General features: G+C 41.2%; 1 non-coding gene across 1 annotated transcript; it reads right to left on the reverse strand.

The window, feature by feature from the left end:
• Positions 1 to 1,715: 1,715 nt before the first annotated feature.
• TRNAS-GGA (transfer RNA serine (anticodon GGA)) lies at positions 1,716 to 1,802 on the reverse strand. Its single transcript has one exon. It is a non-coding gene; the product is annotated as a tRNA-Ser (tRNA).
• Positions 1,803 to 21,037: the final 19,235 nt, after the last annotated feature.

Consider the following 21,037-nt stretch of genomic DNA (forward strand, 5'->3'; position numbering starts at 1 on the left):
GAAAACTCATATGTGGTTCATTTAATTTCTGATTTGACCCGTTCCGGTTGCGTTAGTTTCATAATAACATTATCTACACAATAACATCGTTAGTTTTATCACAACACTTATTTTTGTAGATGGATATTGTTTAATCTATGTTTAGTAAATTATGCTTGCTAATCAAAGTGAGCCTATTTATGATTATAACCTGACTAAAATATGGTAACTAATCAAGTTATACCTTGGATTAAAATAGAATTGTTATTTACTTGTAATACTCATCTATATTAATCAACAGGGGATTATTAACTCAGTAAACTGAAAATGAATATAGTATAAAATAAATCTACTAATCTTGTAAAATCCCTATCTCTTTGTTTTAGCTCCGAATTAATTAATTCCAGTCGCATTAGTTTCATATTAATATTGTTCTTTATCTAGTAACCTTATTTTAACATGAACCCTATGATTAAAATTATACACTTAGTTTCTTTATACCCCACACTTAAAACTTCATAAAATCATAACTCTTTAACGATAACTCCGAATTTAGCAGTTCTCGATCCCATAATCTCGTTACAACGCGTAGATTATTATTACGCAGTTTATTCTTATGTTTGGTGTGATGTAAATTTTGCCTATACACGTTTGTATGTATTGCTACGTTTAGTAGTGAGGACACGTGTCATCTGAAGAGCAAGTTGGTTACTGGAATCTCAAGTCCCAGGCAAGTTATGCCCTTGATCACTTCTTTTTACCCAGTCATGTTCTGATTAATCAAAATGATCTGCATAGGTTAATTTTGATGGGACCCAATAGGTTACCCTAGTTTGACTATCTTTATACCTTGTTTACCACTAAACTTTTTGGGTAGTTTCTGCTATTGCTTTATGTGGTTTTGGGTATGGACATACATTATACATGATTACACTTTTATTATCAGTTTATTATTACTATTCATGTTAAGATCATTCTGTTAATTGGAACATGGAGAACCACCCGGGAAAACAGTGCTACCACAAGGGTTTAATGGGACGCCCTTGTCTGATTAACTAGGAAAGCTAGTGGATGACTACCTTACCCGAACGGGGCAAGGGCAGTAGGGGAGTGGTCAGTGTAGGGAGGTCCTTGGTTGATTTTGCTGCGATGGCGGTCAGGCGAGGGATTCCTGCACTGGAGCTTCCTATAACTGTAGCGGGTTTTCTGAAGCTAGTAGAACTTTGTAAAGGTCTCGTAGTGTTACCCTGCCTCGCCTCCTCGGTAGAGGTGTATGGGATTGGCCGTCTCTTGGCAGATGGGTAACATGACTTGTGGGTAAAGATGCGCAACTTTTGCAGAGTATAAAACTGGTATACTAGCTGTGCTCATGGTCATGAGCAGCTCGGACACTCACATGATTAAATTATGAAACTTAAACTCAATTTGTCATATGCATTGCATCGTAGGTGATGTTTTTACTTTTGTTCTACTACTTAATTGGTTTGGTATTTACTTATACTTAGTAATTGCTAATAAAATTTTGACCAACTTTAAAAGCAATGCTCACCTCTAACTATCCTCTTTGGTAAGCCTTACACTTCACGTGAGCTCCCACCTTTGGCGAGTTCATGCACATTATTTCCCACAACTTGTTGAGCTATGAACGTATGTAAGCTCACTCTTACTTATTGTTGGAATAAATTGTTATTTAATTTGATACATTGTGATCGCTAACATTGATGAATTAAGAGAAACGGAAAGAGAGGGATTCGAACCCTCGGTAAACAAAAGTCTACATAGCAGTTCCAATGCTACGCCTTGAACCGCTCGGCCATCTCTCCTACATAATCTTATTACTAGAATTCTGCTCCCTCGAAAAGTTGGTACCGCAGGATGAGGCGCTTAGAGGATGCTGTGACGAGTTCGTGAGAGTTCTAGGCTGTCGTCTCCCAGTCAACTTTGGGTTGCTGAACCATTGTCTTCTTATAATGTAATTATTTATTTATTGTGTATAGAACTCATATTATATATATATATAGTAAAGATGTGACATTCGATCCTGTGCCCACGCCCCCGCAAGACGAGGGGCCAGATTTTGGCGGACCATTCACGCGCATGTCGTGCGCCCGCGCCCAGTCCAGGCCAGGCGAGGCGAGCGAGCGAGCGCGTGTGGCTCTCCATACTCTCTTCTCTCATTCATGACTTGGTGAGTGAGTGTGGTTTCCATATTTAAACTAGCTCTACTCCACTAGAACTAGCAATATGGTGCTATTGGTTCCACCATTCCCTAGCCATATATTTATATGGGCTTTTGAGATTTTTCTGAGATTTATTTGAATTTCTCAATTGGGTCTAGCCCATAAATCTTAACGATAAGCACGTATAATACAATGGCTACCTCTACAGTCCGCATCGAGTATACTATAATTATCTTGCTACTACTCGACTCGTAGCATATATGAAGCTAGCGCTGTGGCAACCAACCACACACATCGCAATTCAAGCATGCGTCCACACATAGATTTGATAGATCATTGACGTTCAGCTAAAGGAAACACAAGACCGGGTAATTAAAACGCATGTGCTTTTCCACAATGTCGCTGTTTAGTTGACATGTACTTCTGTTCCAAGAATTCAGATGTTTGATCGGTTCCATACTCCCCCACCTCCCGCCCCAGGAAACTGGAAAATCGATGTCGACCAATAACCGACATAAATAAGGTCCAAACCCGCATAAATTATGTACGCCGGTTAGCTGATGTAAATTACTCCCTCCTTTGAAATCTGTAAGAATTGTGAATCAAACTCAAGACCTGCTGCTAGATTAGAGACAACATATTTACCACACCACGTCTTATTTTGTTGTTATAGTAGAAGATATGAGAGTTATTAAAAGTAAGGTATGGCTGATGCCACACTAAGCCATAATGGCTCCTCCGCCGCTGCTGTCCGGCAAACCATCACATTCTGTGACGCGGGACGTCGAGCAACTCCTGACTTGGGGCACTCCGGTCCCATGAGACAAAATCCCCCATTCTTATTCAGCCATTCCTATAGTGCAAGCCATCACACACTCCGGATGTTGGGCCCACATTGCAGACTACGGGCGCCCACATGACAACCACCCTTAGTTTTGCACACACCGGACCCACGTCTGCTCGCGCAAAAAGTTGCCTCAATTTGACACTGGTAGGAGCATTTGACCACGATTGCTTTCTCTGAAGAAGGAAGACTTATAAGCCGGTAGAAGCTATGTTGGTTGGCCGGTATGGTCATAAAAATGTGCAAGCCGTGACGACGACATAGATCGCGTGGGCTGTGTTTCTTTGGTGCGGCCCAAGTAGCTGCCAGGAGGCCGCACGCTTCTTACCCTGACCCAGCTTGGCTTTAGGGTCAGTCTCCCTTGCTTTCTTTGCCCAGCGAGCCCTCGCCCTCTAGCTCTTCCTGCTAACGCCGTCTCCGTCCCGTGCTCTCCTGTTCATCATCGATCTCAGCCATCTCAGGAGCACCCGCTCACTCCCAAACGCCCGCGCAAAGGAATCCCCCACGATCTCCCTCCAAACTGCCCACTCCCTCCACGATCTCCCCCTCTAGCTCATGATCCCTCCGCCCGCCCCCACCCCCCGCCTGCCACGCCCACGGGCGCAACAAGCCAACAACCCACACTCGGCCCCGCTACCCCGATCCGTCGCCATAAATCCGCTACCTCCTCCTCGAGTGTAATACTCAAAATTGTATAAAAGGATTATATAGTGAATTCCTTATCTTATGTGCCATATTTGCATCATAAAAAGAGCATACATAAAAGTTGGAGATGAATTAAAACAAATGATAAAAAGAATATGCATCATGTTGGAGTTTTATATGTTTGCACATTAAATAAAATAATAAGGATAATAACAATGAGATAATAATTCTAAAGGTTGGATCAAACCCTAAATGGAAATTAGAGTTTGGAAATAAGAAAAAGAGAAGGGATATAAAAAAATATATAAATAATATATATATAAATATATTCAGAATTAATATCCCTAATTTCACAAATATAAGTTGAAGTGATGAGCCATAGAAGTTTGAATTTAAGTTTGAATTCAAATTTAACTTGGAAATGGAGAAAAGAAATTAGAGCAAAAATGGAAAAGAATAAAAGGGCTTCATGGGCCGCACGCCTAATTTCGGCCCATTTCTCCTTTACCCCAGCGTGGCCATTTCCTCTCGCATCCACGCGCTGACGTGCGGGCCCATCCCGTCAGCTTCCCTAGCGCGCGCTCGGTGTCGCCAGACAAGCGGCCCCACTTGCCAGCCTCAACCTCCACCGCGCTGTAGATCTTCCCCATGGCGCGCGGATGGCTGGAGCTGAAGACCCGGCGCCGACTGCCCTGGTTCTTGCAACAGCCGTGTGCGGCCCCTATCTTGGCGGGCGACCGGGGTGGCCTATTCCACCTTCGCCCCAAGTCCGCTAGCCCCTTTCCCCTTTCTTCGCCGCGCTGCTCGGATGAGCTCGGCATGGCGCGATTCGCGGATTCCGTTGGGGTGGGCCGCGAACGGACTTCGGGCGGCCATAAGAGGACCGGAACCGGATCCTTATCCCCCTCTCCCCTCTATAGCCCCAACTTCTCATCGCCACCAGAACGCCGCCGCGCGCCGTGTGAGGAGATTCGGTCCGCCGTCGTCGACCGGTCGATTCCTCAGCGATTGGACCGAGGTCTGGGGTGCGGGAGCTTCACCTGGTCCGGTGGGTCACGGCTGGAACCTTTCCATGGCGCATCGCGCGGCTGACGACCAGGAATTCCTCGCCGTCGCTGCACTTCCGCCGTGCGTCGCGGGCAGGGCGGAATATCGCTTGGATTCTGGTAAGAATCCCGCCAACGCATTCGCACCATTTCCCTCTTCGTAAAGTAGCGTCTTCCGCAGGGGCCGAGGGCTAGGAGCTTAGATCGGAGAATTCCGGTGATGGCGCCGCCGTCTCCGTCGGTGTTGCGCCGCCGCTCAGCTGGGTGGGGTTCAGTCGTGTCCGTGCACCGTTGGATACATGGTGGGCGGTCTCGATTAGTCTTGGCGTACTGATTCGCCCGAGTCTGCCTCGGCCGTAGATCAGCAGATGAACGCGAGAGATTAGGTCGCAGTTTTTTTTAAAACCGAGCCGCCGATGGGGGATCCAACGGCTGGGATCAAATACCGGTTCATGGTGTGGGCAGGCTGATCTGGGCGCTCGATCTCTGATCCAACGACCAGAAACCCTAGCTACCCCTTCGCGGGTACTTTTTGTTAAAGAGCCCCCGAGGAAAGCACTAATCAACCCGCCATCCGGAGTACACTATTCTCTGTGTCTCGGAAATCTTACGCCAGAGCCCTTGAGTTTTCCAGGAATTGACGCCCGATCCAGAGCCCGTTTAAAATGTATAAATGAATTAGTAAATGTATTTTTAATACTAAAATAATTCCAGGATCATAATTAATTCATAGAAAATTCAGATTAGGGCTTTTTAACCCATTCCAGTTCCTATAATTTTGTAATAATATTGTTTATCACTTAGTAACACTGTTTTAGCATAAACCCCATATTAAATCTAATCACTTAATTAATCTTGTACCAAACACGTAAAACTTCGGAAATTCGTAAATTCTTCGTTTTAATTCCGAATTAACCCGTTCCAGTTGTGTTAGCTTCGTATAAATATTTACTACGCAGTAGTAACATTGATCATATGATATCCCGTACTTTTATAATTGGGTTAATCTATACCTATTGGATTAACTTCTTTAATATTAATATAGTATTCTAATTTTATGGTTATAATTTAACTAGATAATCTTTAAATCAAATAATGCCTTAGATTAAAGTTGAGATATTTATTTATAGAATAATCTCTCATATTTATAATATAGTTTAATATTTTAATCACACAAATCTTTTATAAAATCATAACTCCTTAATCGACTCCGATCTTAGTAGTTCTGGTTCCCGCGATCTTGTTACGATACGTGTAGATCTTTATTATTCAGTTATTCTTATGTTTGGTGTGATGTTAATTTTGCATATGTCATGTTTGTTTGTATTGCTACGTTTAGCAGTGAGGACACGTGTCATCTGAAGAGCAAGTTGGTACCTGGAATCTCAAGTCTCAAGGCAAGTTGTGCCCTTGATCACTTCCTTTTACCCACTCATGTTCTAATTAATCATAATGATCTGCATAGGTTAATTTTGATGGGACCCAATAGGTTACCCTAGTTTGATTATCTTTATACCTTGTTTACCACTGAACTTTTTGGGTAGTACTTGCTAGTGCTTTATGTGGTTTTGGGTATGAAGATACATTATTCATGATCACACTGTTATTATCCATTTATTATTACTGTTCATGATAAGATCATTATGTTAATTGGAACATGGAGCGACCACCCGGGAAAACAGTGCTACCACAAGGGTTTAATGGGACGCCCTTGGCTGATTAATTAGGAAAGCTAGTGGAGGACTACCTTACCCGAAAGGGGCAAGGGCAGTAGGGGAGTGGTCAGTGTAGGGAGGCCCTCGGGAGGATTTTGCTGCGATGGCGGTCCTGCAAGGGATTCCTGCATTGGAGCTTCCTATAAACTGTAGCGGGTTTTCTGAAGCTAGTGGAACTTTGTAAAGGCCTCGTAGTGTTACCCTGCCTCGCCTCCTCGGTAGAGGTGTATGGGAAGTCGCGATCCCTTGGCAGATGGGTAACATGACTTGTGGGTAAAGATGTGCCACCTCTGCAGAGTGTAAAACTGGTATACTAGCCGTGCTCACGGTCATGAGCAGCTCGGACCCTCACATGATTAATCTATGGAACTTAAATTCAATTTGTCATATGCATTGCATCGCAGGTGATGTTGTTACTTTTGTTCTACTACTTAACTGGGTTGGTATTTACTTATACTTAGTAATGGCTAATAAAATTTTGACCAACTTTAAAAGCAATGCTCAGCTTCAGCCATCCTCTTTGGTAAGCCTTACACTTCACATGAGCTCCCACCTTTGGCGAGTTCATGCACATTATTCCCCACAACTTGTTGAGCGATGAACGTATGTGAGCTCACTCTTGCTGTCTCACACCCCCCCCCACAGGTCAAGAGCAGGTACCACAGGATGAGGCGCGTGGAGGATGCTGTGATGAGTTCGTGAGTGGTCTAGGTCGTCGTCTCCCAGTCAACTTTGGGTTGCTGGACCGTTGTCTCCATATAATGTAATTATTTATTTATTTTGTACAAAACTCTGATTATATAGTAAAAATGTGACATTCGATCCTGTGCCATGAATCATCATATGTGTGAGACTTGGTCCCAGCACACCTGGTGATTATGTTCGCGCCCGGGTTTTGGACCCCTAAAATCCGGGTGTGACAGAAGTGGTATCAGAGGAATGTTGACTGTAGGACGAAACCTAGATAGAAATGGACACACCATTACCTTCTTATCTTACTCTGATTCTTTTCTAAACTTATCTTAATCTTTTCTCATCTATTTCCGCTTTACTCTGATTATTCTTACCTTTTCTTTCTAAAAGACAAATGTGGATTTCACACTTCGAAATCCCATATCTAAAGTGACCTTTAGAAATAGGAGACCTACTCTTAGGAAAAAAAAATCAAAACTATTTTTGTAAATATTTGTATACTTGAATGCTTGTTCTTATGATACATGTTTGATTTGGATCTTTGATTGAGTGTGATGAGTTGTGGAGTAATGTCCACAATTACATCTGCATATACATATAGAAAAAATGCTTATAAAAGTAACTGGACAAATTAGATTATCCCTCATTAAAAAAAATGTATCTAGCTTGATAGATTCATCCTATCTTAAAAGATTCTATCCTACACTCATAGATCTATCTTATCTCAAAAGATCCTAACTTATCAAATATATCTAGCTCCATCTTATCTTAAAGAATCTCTCTTATCTTAATAGATCTGTCTATCCTATCCTAACAGATCTATCTGACCTCAAGAGATTCTACCTTATCCTTATGGATTCATCTTACCCCAATAAGCATATTTATCCCACGCTAGTGTAACAACCATGATCTAGCCTAAAATAAATAAGATCTTATCTAGTCAAACTAGTCACACCAATCTAACCTAGATCTGATCTAATCTAAAGTGACTTATCAAACATGTTAGATAATACTGATGAAATAGATTAGACTCTACTCCTATAGAACGGGTCTTAACTTAGTTCACCTTGCACTAAATTAAGAATGACAGATAGACTTGGCCATATGCAACTACCTTAACCATCCGATAGATGCATAACCCTTCAATTTTAACCTAGCAAGAGATTCTAACCTACCTACACCATACAATCCATCCTACTCACATAGGTCCTAGCCATATGTCCTTAACTCGGATGACAACTCCAAGAAATAAAGGCCAAAGAAGACCAACCATGTCAAAGAAGGATAAGCATCAACACAAGACTTCAAAGATCAAGTTGAATCGCCAGCGGAATCAAGATCCACAGTTCAGGATGAAGTCTTTCCTTATTATACTCTTCCTTGCCACAACCTATTATCTATACTTGCCATAATCATACCTCATCTGACCTAATAGATGGCTATACGTATATGTCTATATTTTCCAAATCATCTACTAGCTACTATAAAAAAAACATGAAACAAAACTTTTGATTCCTAAACCAAACTGGTTGCATCCCTTTTCTTCAAATCTCGAGGACGAGATTCTTTTTAAGGGGGGTAGGATTTGTAATACTCAAAATTGTATAAAAGGATTATATAGTGAATTCCTTATCTTATGTGCCATATTTGCATCATAAAAAGAGCATACATAAAAGTTGGAGATGAATTAAAACAAATGATAAAAAGAATATGCATCATGTTGGAGTTTTATATGTTTGCACATTAAATAAAATAATAAGGATAATAACAATGAGATAATAATTCTAAAGGTTGGATCAAACCCTAAATGGAAATTAGAGTTTGGAAATAAGAAAAAGAGAAGGGATATAAAAAAATATATAAATAATATATATATAAATATATTCAGAATTAATATCCCTAATTTCACAAATATAAGTTGAAGTGATGAGCCATAGAAGTTTGAATTTAAGTTTGAATTCAAATTTAACTTGGAAATGGAGAAAAGAAATTAGAGCAAAAATGGAAAAGAATAAAAGGGCTTCATGGGCCGCACGCCTGATTTCGGCCCATTTCTCCTTTACCCCAGCGTGGCCATTTCCTCTCGCATCCACGCGCTGACGTGCGGGCCCATCCCGTCAGCTTCCCTAGCGCGCGCTCGGTGTCGCCAGACAAGCGGCCCCACTTGCCAGCCTCAACCTCCACCGCGCTGTAGATCTTCCCCATGGCGCGCGGATGGCTGGAGCTAAAGACCCGGCGCCGACTGCCCTGGTTCTTGCAACAGCCGTGTGCGGCCCCTATCTTGGCGGGCGACCGGGGTGGCCTATTCCACCTTCGCCCCAAGTCCGCTAGCCCCTTTCCCCTTTCTTCGCCGCGCTGCTCGGATGAGCTCGGCATGGCGCGATTCGCGGATTCCGTTGGGGTGGGCCGCGAACGGACTTCGGGCGGCCATAAGAGGACCGGAACCGGATCCTTATCCCCCTCTCCCCTCTATAGCCCCAACTTCTCATCGCCACCAGAACGCCGCCGCGCGCCGTGTGAGGAGATTCGGTCCGCCGTCGTCGACCGGTCGATTCCTCAGCGATTGGACCGAGGTCTGGGGTGCGGGAGCTTCACCTGGTCCGGTGGGTCACGGCTGGAACCTTTCCATGGCACATCGCGCGGCTGACGACCAGGAATTCCTCGCCGTCGCTGCACTTCCGCCGTGCGTCGCGGGCAGGGCGGAATATCGCTTGGATTCTGGTAAGAATCCCGCCAACGCATTCGCACCATTTCCCTCTTCGTAAAGTAGCGTCTTCCGCAGGGGCCGAGGGCTAGGAGCTTAGATCGGAGAATTCCGGTGATGGCGCCGCCGTCTCCGTCGGTGTTGCGCCGCCGCTGAGCTGGGTGGGGTTCAGTCGTGTCCGTGCACCGTTGGATACATGGTGGGCGGTCTCGATTAGTCTTGGCGTACTGATTCGCCCGAGTCTGCCTCGGTCGTAGATCAGCAGATGAACGCGAGAGATTAGGTCGCAGTTTTTTTTAAAACCGAGCCGCCGATGGGGGATCCAACGGCTGGGATCAAATACCGGTTCATGGTGTGGGCAGGCTGATCTGGGCGCTCGATCTCTGATCCAACGACCAGAAACCCTAGCTACCCCTTCGCGGGTACTTTTTGTTAAAGAGCCCCCGAGGAAAGCACTAATCAACCCGCCATCCGGAGTACACTATTCTCTGTGTCTCGGAAATCTTACGCCAGAGCCCTTGAGTTTTCCAGGAATTGACGCCCGATCCAGAGCCCGTTTAAAATGTATAAATGAATTAGTAAATGTATTTTTAATACTAAAATAATTCCAGAATCATAATTAATTCATAGAAAATTCAGATTAGGGCTTTTTTAACCCATTCCAGTTCCTATAATTTTGTAATAATATTGTTTATCACTTAGTAACACTGTTTTAGCATAAACCCCATATTAAATCTAATCACTTAATTAATCTTGTACCAAACACGTAAAACTTCGGAAATTCGTAAATTCTTCGTTTTAATTCCGAATTAACCCGTTCCAGTTGTGTTAGCTTCGTATAAATATTTACTACGCAGTAGTAACATTGATCATATGATATCCCGTACTTTTATAATTGGGTTAATCTATACCTATTGGATTAACTTCTTTAATATTAATATAGTATTCTAATTTTATGGTTATAATTTAACTAGATAATCTTTAAATCAAATAATGCCTTAGATTAAAGTTGAGATATTTATTTATAGAATAATCTCTCATATTTATAATATAGTTTAATATTTTAATCACACAAATCTTTTATAAAATCATAACTCCTTAATCGACTCCGATCTTAGTAGTTCTGGTTCCCGCGATCTTGTTACGATACGTGTAGATCTTTATTATTCAGTTATTCTTATGTTTGGTGTGATGTTAATTTTGCATATGTCATGTTTGTTTGTATTGCTACGTTTAGCAGTGAGGACACGTGTCATCTGAAGAGCAAGTTGGTACCTGGAATCTCAAGTCTCAGGCAAGTTGTGCCCTTGATCACTTCCTTTTACCCACTCATATTCTAATTAATCATAATGATCTGCATAGGTTAATTTTGATGGGACCCAATAGGTTACCCTAGTTTGATTATCTTTATACCTTGTTTACCACTGAACTTTTTGGGTAGTACTTGCTAGTGCTTTATGTGGTTTTGGGTATGAAGATACATTATTCATGATCACACTGTTATTATCCATTTATTATTACTGTTCATGATAAGATCATTATGTTAATTGGAACATGGAGCGACCACCCGGGAAAACAGTGCTACCACAAGGGTTTAATGGGACGCCCTTGGCTGATTAATTAGGAAAGCTAGTGGAGGACTACCTTACCCGAAAGGGGCAAGGGCAGTAGGGGAGTGGTCAGTGTAGGGAGGCCCTCGGGAGGATTTTGCTGCGATGGCGGTCCTGCAAGGGATTCCTGCATTGGAGCTTCCTATAAACTGTAGCGGGTTTTCTGAAGCTAGTGGAACTTTGTAAAGGCCTCGTAGTGTTACCCTGCCTCGCCTCCTCGGTAGAGGTGTATGGGAAGTCGCGATCCCTTGGCAGATGGGTAACATGACTTATGGGTAAAGATGCGCCACCTCTGCAGAGTGTAAAACTGGTATACTAGCCGTGCTCACGGTCATGAGCAGCTCGGACCCTCACATGATTAATCTATGGAACTTAAATTCAATTTGTCATATGCATTGCATCGCAGGTGATGTTGTTACTTTTGTTCTACTACTTAACTGGGTTGGTATTTACTTATACTTAGTAATGGCTAATAAAATTTTGACCAACTTTAAAAGCAATGCTCAGCTTCAGCCATCCTCTTTGGTAAGCCTTACACTTCACATGAGCTCCCACCTTTGGCGAGTTCATGCACATTATTCCCCACAACTTGTTGAGCGATGAACGTATGTGAGCTCACTCTTGCTGTCTCACACCCCCCCCCACAGGTCAAGAGCAGGTACCACAGGATGAGGCGCGTGGAGGATGCTGTGATGAGTTCGTGAGTGGTCTAGGTCGTCGTCTCCCAGTCAACTTTGGGTTGCTGGACCGTTGTCTCCATATAATGTAATTATTTATTTATTTTGTACAAAACTCTGATTATATAGTAAAAATGTGACATTCGATCCTGTGCCATGAATCATCATATGTGTGAGACTTGGTCCCAGCACACCTGGTGATTATGTTCGCGCCCGGGTTTTGGACCCCTAAAATCCGGGTGTGACATTGAGTCCTGCTTGATCGCCCCATGCTCGACCGGACGACCGGACGGAAGGGCAGCCCCGACCGTGACCACAGCGCGATGTGCGACGAGTGAGGGCGGTGGCGGGGGTTGCGACCAACGACGGAGAGCCACACAAAGAAGCCCATCAGCGATGTTTTCCTCAAGGTTCGCTCACTCATTCCTTCCTTCCTTGTGCTATTGGCGTGTGATCCTAGCTAGCGCTCTCTTGATTTCATCCTTATCCACGTGAATCCTGGATCACACTACATGCAGATCGGATTACTGGAAGGCCAGACCAACCGCTCGCATTCACTGGTGCACGGTGTGGGAGCTAAGAGCTCCATTCCTATGGTCGGGCCCCACCTCTCTTGGGCCCTTGTGCAGATACGCAGAGGTAGTGTCCCCTAATTTGTTTGTCATGTCCCCTAATTTGTTTGTCAGAGCTACTTGAGGATGTCAATAAGGTATGGCTCCGCTGGTTCATCAGTATTCAGTAATTACAAGGCATTATGAGTTAGCATGCTCCCTCCTGCTAAGCTAGCTAAATGTGGTTATCAGGTCTCAATAAATATCCATTTTTAAAAGTATAAATTGTTATAGCCATACATGCAGGTCTTTATTTTGGAAATAACCAAAGGTTCTGAACCTGCATTGTGCTAACTCGTCAATCATTCCTAAAATGCGATTCCTTTTTTTCATTCAGAGTTCGGTTGGACAAATTAAGATGGATTGAGATCTTAGTTGTTAAGGTAGAAGCAAAAGCACCACCACTGAATCCTGTACTTTAAACGGTGATAGCAGCAGTTGCGGTCTTCGATATCTTAGTGTGTTACTTGGTGATAGCAGCAGCTGCGATCTCCAATATTCTAGGGCATGTTTGCCTCCCTCTTCTAAACTTAGAGATCTAAAAGCTTTAGAATGTTTTAGCTTTCTTTTGATGTCCAAATCTCTAATGTAAGGTGGGCTAAAGGTTAAAGCCAACTTTAGACCACCTGATGCATATAAGGAAGAAGGGTCCACATGCACCATTCTCTGTGGCATAGCAAAATCAAGCTCGATGTCCTTGAAGATTGATCGAGATAATATTAGTCAATACTGAATTTAATTTTAATGACAAGTTTGTAATGGGTAGGATAATAAGGGATATGTTACAGGTTGTTGGTTTCTTGGATGAATATGCTGCTGCATAGGGTTAGGCCTGAAAGGAGAAACAGAACAGGATTGGTTTTTGTAGCTCTCCTCCCCTCATCTCTCCATGGGATTGGAATATATATAACTTTGTGAGTTTATATGGAAAGCAATAGATATTGTTTATTTCCTCTCTTCTCTTCTCTCCTCTCCTCTCCTCTCCTCTCTATGCCATATTACTGCTTTTAAACTAAGGCGACACTGCTAGAGGCACTATTATATGTCAAGTTCATATATTAAGAATTTGAACTCTAGCCTATTGATGATGATAATTGTTCATTGTCTGAAATTCCTCTATTTGACCTCTATATATGTCTGAAATTCCTAAACAACATTATGTCCATGTTTGTGTGTTAATATTTTTTGGTCATTATGTCATGAGTTTGTGTTAATAATCTGAATACTAAAGCATGTGGTAGGCACCATTATGTCTAAAATTCCTATACACATTGCTTATGATTGTTTGAGGATTACACCTGTCTTGAGTTTTTATATTAATAATCTGAATAGTAAGGTTCGTTGTACCTTGTAACACTTGAGTTTAGTTGTTGGCTCTGAACTCTAAAAAATATTTTTTTACCAAATACAACATCAGATGTAATTTTACTACTGTGATTAAGTTGTATCACATATTCATAGTAGTATTATTGTGTTCTTCAAGCAAGTCAATTACAGTGAGCTTTTAGTCATGAATTTATAGTAGTCTATGAAAGATCATTCTTGAATTTTTGCCTTTAAATTGTCTTGTTAAATCTTATATACTATACTATTAGGTGAGTGCTCGTGCGTCACAGGCCCGAGTTTCTCTTCAACGTCATCCCGGACGGCTCATGGATGTCGTCCTCCATCTCATAACAGTATAACACACATTTGTATATATAAGTTATCAAGCTATTATATGATCCCGTTGCAACGCACAGGCACTGAGCTAGTTAAGATATGACGGATGTAGTACACTAGGGAAAAAGTAAATTTATATTGTTTTTAGATGGACAATAAGTTATTTAAATTAATTTACGACGGTTTTGAATAGCCAATGTAAATTAGTCAGGCTTAAAGGACCGATGGAGCGACCAGAGAGGGTGAATGGGAGTCAATCAAATTTTGCTGCTAAAGACTGAATTTGAGCATTTCACTTCAATCGAGATGAAGAAAGCACTCAAACCAAAATCATATCAGCAAATCAGTGATCTCATGATTTAGAAATGTTCCTAATACACACACAAGACCAGCAAAATAAACAGATCACAAATGGGACATCGAAAAGTCTGAATCTGTCCAAAACCGTGTCACGAACAAGTCCTGATTTCAGCAGCACGAAATTTTGTTCTAGGATGCAAAACTGAACCAAATGAACTCCGATTGAAAATGAAATTTTGCACACACGTAGACAAATATGTTTCCAACGTCTCCACAAATTTTGAGCTCAATCAGACTAATGAATCAACCATAGATATGAAAATACGAACATAATTGAGGTTTTGTTGGGGTTTTCGATCTAAAAAGAACTCAAAACGAGATCAGCTAAGATTACAACCACAAACTGCACCAACATGGCATAATAAGTGGTCCTAGGAGTATATCTCTCGCACTAACAAATTCCAACAGCATCCGGAACACAAGAACTCAAAGATTCTCCACAAATCCTCAAGAGAAGAGAAGGGAAGAGCTTAAGAACACGACTTCAAAAGTTCAGCAAGGGAACAAACTGATATTGAAGCCAACCAAAACAAGTGGACCGAACCGGCGACCCTTCCTTGGATTAATCGTTGCAGATTACATCATACAACCAACTTCTAGGTTTTCGATCCGACGACCACATGCTCCACAAAGTTGTTTTGCCTTGACACACCCTTCGTTGTGACTCCATGTGCCACCATCGGTTACCTCTGGAACTGCCGCTACCAAGTTTTGTGGCCCAAACTAAGCAAAACCCACCATCCATAGCGCAGGGTGGTTTTTGAGCCTCAACCACCAAACCGCTGTGAGTATCGCATCATGTGCACATCCCCCACGTCTTAGACACATGTCCTGCCAGTTCTCGACCGTGCTTGTAACGGCCTGCTTCGCCACGTCCTCGCGCGAGTGTGTGTCCTAGGTATCAGCCACTACGGCCGGTCACCTAGCTGCTCTGGTCTGTCACCAAGACCCAACACTTGTCCTTCACTGCTCCCGGTCTATCAGCATGAGCCTACATGACCTTCACCTCAACCGTCGACCATCATACCTGTGCTCCACACCTGCACACCACAAGCTGATCGACATGGTTGCACATACATAATATCATGCTTCAGTCAGTCTATGACTCGACTCGAGATGCTACCCATTGACAATCACTCATCATCAACCCGAACCATAAGGGACAAGTCAACCTTGTATTCGCACTTATTTACGACGATTTCCTCTAGCCAACATAAATTACTCTAAACTCATATTACTAATTTTGTTGCTACTGTTCATTTCACATATATATATATATATATATATATATATATATATATATATATATATATATATATATATATATATATATATATATATGACAACAACATCCCACCCATTACATTATATATAGTACAACTCAAATAAACACGTAAATTTTCATCAAAACATAAGTCTCAAAGATAAGTTCATCCATAGTCAATATAAACTCGATTGTCATACAAGCTCGTACATAACTTGTACTCATACAAGTCATAAATGGCCAAGTCTAATACACAAACGAGATTATATAACATGGCGATCATTCGAGCTATGAGTGTTACCTTCGGAGGCAAACAAATTCTTCACAAACTGGGATGCTAAGTCAGTATCATATGGAGTATAATACACAATGTGTTAAAAACAAACAAGTACAAATCTCATAATGACAATGAGAAGCGATAAACATAGTAGCATCCAAAATTACAAGACACAACCCCTCCCCTTTGTCTGGTTAACATTCACTTGCCAACCATTGTATGAATCACTAGTACAATGGCCAAAATCTATCTTCATGATCTATTTAAAAACAACCACTATGTCATTAGTTGTAGACATAAATAGTTATAGAGTCAAACATTTGATCGTCGCCTAAAAACATTTCTAGGGGTGTTACTATAAAGATAAATGTCTTTAAAAATCTTATTTTTAGGGTCGATTGTTTTACAATAACCATTCTTATAAATTGATTTTTAGTGTCGATTGTGTTAGGGCAACCACCCTTGTAAATGGGTTTTCATGGGTGGTTGCTATAAGGAAACTGCTCTTCTAAATTAATTTTTGGTGGCAATTGTTGTATGACAATCACACTTGAAACTGTTTTTATCGACGGATGTGGCAATGCAATGACTATTAAAAACATATTTTAAGGAGTTGTTAGCTTAAGAAAACCGTCCCTAGAAATATATTTACAAGTGTAGTTCTACAAATTAATTTTAAACTTTTGAATCCCACCATATTTGAAATCATGTTTTCCCACACAATTTTAGAGCCTATTACAACAGATTCAAAGTAACTTCATATATATACTAGTGAACTAGTTAGTAATACAGTTTTGATTTATAAAGCATTTATATGATACTTTAGTTTAATTTACATTATAGTACTGAGTAGTGGGTTCTTTCTAACCCTCACACACATAATAGGATTGGACTAAGCATTACAATAACATAAGACCATCCTATGTGCTAGTACTATGCATAGCACTAAGATACTATAGTCCGATGTTGCCTGTCCTATGCCCATAAGAACAATCGATGCTCATGCAATGAGCCCAGTAAAGGGGCTAATGGTAGTTTATCCTCAGTGGCTATTAAGGGAGTGATTTGCCAACCTTGGCTAGTGCTTAGCACCTTTGGGACTTAGTATCCATGCTTGGTTTGCAACATTGTTCTTCCTATTGGTTTGCAATTCCTTTCGCTAGCTTGTATTTACTTATTCATACATGTGCTAGTAAGTGGTGATTTCTCTTGTGTAGCTAGTTTGCTTGTATAGTAAATTAGTTGCTCTCTTGTGCTATTTAGCTTGTAAAGCTAAGTGTCCTTGCTTAGTTTGTGTAGCTAAGTAGTTGTTACCCTCTAGTTTGTCTTGTGTAGCTTTGCTAGCTGAGTAGTGTTAGTGTTTCTTACTTTGTTCTTGTGCTCACTAGTACGTGCAGGACCTCGCTTGTGTTCACTTGATTAGTTGTATATGTTTATGTGACCTTACCAACTACAATTGTTTACATGACCTTCCACTAGCTTGAAACTTTATTCTCTTAACTAGGATTTTTATAAGGTGCTTATGATAGATAGAGGGATGTAGTTTTGACTAGACCAATTAGTTTAATTCTATTTTTATATTAGCTAGCCGACACAATTAGAATTAGAAAGGACTATTCAACTCTCTCTAATCCTCCATCTTGACCCTACAAAGTGGTATCAGAGTCTTGGTTCTCTCATGTAGTGGTCTTAACCGACCCAAGAGTGCATAGGATGTCGACTAAAGGGATGAAAATTGTTTGTGATCCACACATTTTTATGGCACACACTTTACGCGGTGAAAAAAATTATATGGGAAATTATTTCCATGCGATTGATGAATAATTATGGTGGATTGTGAGTGTAGGCTTTTATGCCCTTGGATGAGAAGAGGAAATATATCATCGAAGTAAAAAATGACAAGCTATTAACATCACTTACCAATATTTGAATGACGACGTGTTCAAGGATATCATGTACAAGGAAACCGTCCGTGAGATTTGGAGCTATCTTGATTGAATGTATGGGAGGATTTACCTTAATTATGATGATCACAATGAGGAGGTGCATGAGGATGTTGAGAACATCCACAACATTGTAATTGTGGAAGATTGCTCCATATCATGGTCAAGTGACGATTATAGATTCACTACAAGTTCACTTAACATGATTGATAATAACGGCTCAAGCTCAAGTGACGCAAATGATTTTCTATTCCAAGCACACTTGATTATGGTGGTGATGGTTCATGCGTGGATGATATTGCTACTACAAGCCCATCCACTACAACACATTACTTCATGTCATAAGACAACACAAAGCTATCTAATGCTAATGTGGTTTATCATTCATATTCATATAATCAGATTATTAGTAAACTTACTAGCATAAACATGTCTTTAGAAAATGAGATGGCTAAAACAAGAAAACTAGAAAAATGAGAAGCCATTTCTAAAGAACTCATGTGGAAAACATAAGCGCTTACTTGATGTTCATAGTGCTTCAGATGATGAACTAAAATTGACTCATGAGCAACTTTGTATGTCTCATTAGAAATTAATTGAAGACCATAATTATTTCATCAAAGTGCTTTGAATAAAAAATAATGAGAGCTCATCACATGAATTAAATGATCAATTGAAACATGTGACCACATCCCTTGTGATGTAGTCAAAAGAAGCGTGTACCCACCTCATATGATGATTTTCTTGCTATGCCATATTCTTTAAATTTAGATTCTTGTTGTTATCTATGTCTTGCGAGACTAACATTTTGAATGAGAACATTGAGATAAAAATGAAGTGAATAATGAGCAACAAGTTAGAGAGGTGGTATGGATCAAAAGTCACATATGAGTACATGATGAAGAATCAAAAGAACTATGGTTGAGTGGCATTGACTTCAACAAGAGCAAGATATGGGACAATAAGTATATTAGAAAGGTACGATGAAGCAACAAGAAGAAAGGCTAGTTCATTTTAGGTGCTTGACATGCCATGAGATGAGCCATATAGCTTCATCATGCCTTAACAAAGAGAAGCTCAAGCTTAAGAAGGAAGAAGAGAGGCTCAAGAACATCATGTTCTTTAGGTGTTGCACTTAGGTCGTGTTTGGTATGGCTCTAGAGCAAAACTTCGAGATGGACCTGGCCAGAGCTTGGCAAACACCCTAACTCCAGAGTTGCAAACTCCATGGAGTTTTCTGAGCTATATTGCAATTTTTTGGAGTACCTCTTTTGCTACTCTGGAATCTCTAAAAATGTAACTTAGACATGGATTTTGGAGTTATTTACCCGCCACTAGTTATGAGAAAGCAATCTAAACTCTAGAGCAGAGATGCTCCACCCAGAGTTTTAGAGTAGAGCTGCTTTAAAGTGGAGTAGAGCCATGCTAAACATGTCCTTAGGGTCGCCTCACCTCATTCTGCCCAATCAAGAAATTGGTGAAGCCAAAAGTTTAGAAAAATATGAAGGCCCAAGATCAAGTTCAAATCCACCATGATGGTGGTGGTGACATGTGAAAGAAGAAAATAAGAGGAAGAATAATAGGTAGAGCAATGCGGTCAAGGATAAATCAAGACACTAAGCAAGTGAGTAAGAACAAAGATGGGAAGATGAAGAAAGTTGCTCATATCAAATGCTTTAGGTGTGATAACTTGGGTTACCTTGCCTTGGGGTGCCCAAACAAGCTTGAGGAGAAGACTCAAGAAACTGACAAGAGGCAAGACGACATGAAGAAAGATATGGACAAGAAGGAAAAAGTTCAACTAAAGAGGACTTGCTACTAGAGCTGGGCAAAAAACCCATAACCTGAACCCGAAATACCCGAACCCGATGTCACACCCGGTTCTGGGAACAGAGTCGGGTGTATAGCATAAGTGTGCCAAGATCCATTTCCACACATATGTTGATGTCACAAGTGTAATATATCAAAAGACAATGCAATAAAGGCGTAAAGAGAGTAGAGTACTTTATTACATCATCTAAATCATTGTATCTTTAACAAGTATCAACATCAAAGTAAAGCGGAATTAAATATGGGTAATCTCCCATAGGAAGATGACCGGCGCATCGTTAGACTCAGTATTCATTGAAATCTCCATCAATGTCTTCTTCATCACCCTCTGATCAAAATATTAGCAAGGGTGAGCTCACTTATGGTCGGGGCTCAGCAAGTGGGGGAAAAATTAATGCAAGTTTAACAAGGTGAGGCTAAGGTTGAGCAGTAAGCATTTTAGTTGGTCAATATTTTATTAACAACACATGTCTTACTAATAAGTGTGTATCCCAAGTATCCATTTAAACAAAGGTATAAGAGTATATCAAAAAACACTTAAGTGAAACCACTTAAGCAAACCATTGGCAGATCATCAGATCTCGATTTATTTTCCATCTTTAAGTTCAAATTATCATGTGAGGGTCCAGGTTGCTCTTAACCGTGAGCACGGCTGACATATTAGTTTTACACTCTGCATAGGTGGTACAACTTTACCCACAAGTCATGTATCCCATCTAGCCTGGGTTGATCGGACCCGTAAACACTACCAAGGTGAATGGCTAGGGATCCATTATGAGGCTTTCACAAAATACACTTAATACAAAGCAACCCGCTAAGGTTTCCAAGTCGGTGTGGAGGCCCTCTAGGCGAGGTACCTTAGCTAAGAATACGTCCCCATGTTAACATGAGCTGCCACCACTGCCGCTCCCCCTCTTGCCCATATTTCAGGTAAGGTTGCTAGGTACTAAGCATATAAAGCTAATTACCAAAGCCAGAGCCATGATAGCACTCGTGG

This window comes from Zea mays, chromosome 1 (genome assembly GCF_902167145.1).
Source record: "Zea mays cultivar B73 chromosome 1, Zm-B73-REFERENCE-NAM-5.0, whole genome shotgun sequence".
In the NCBI taxonomy this organism is placed as follows: Eukaryota; Viridiplantae; Streptophyta; class Magnoliopsida; order Poales; family Poaceae; genus Zea; species Zea mays.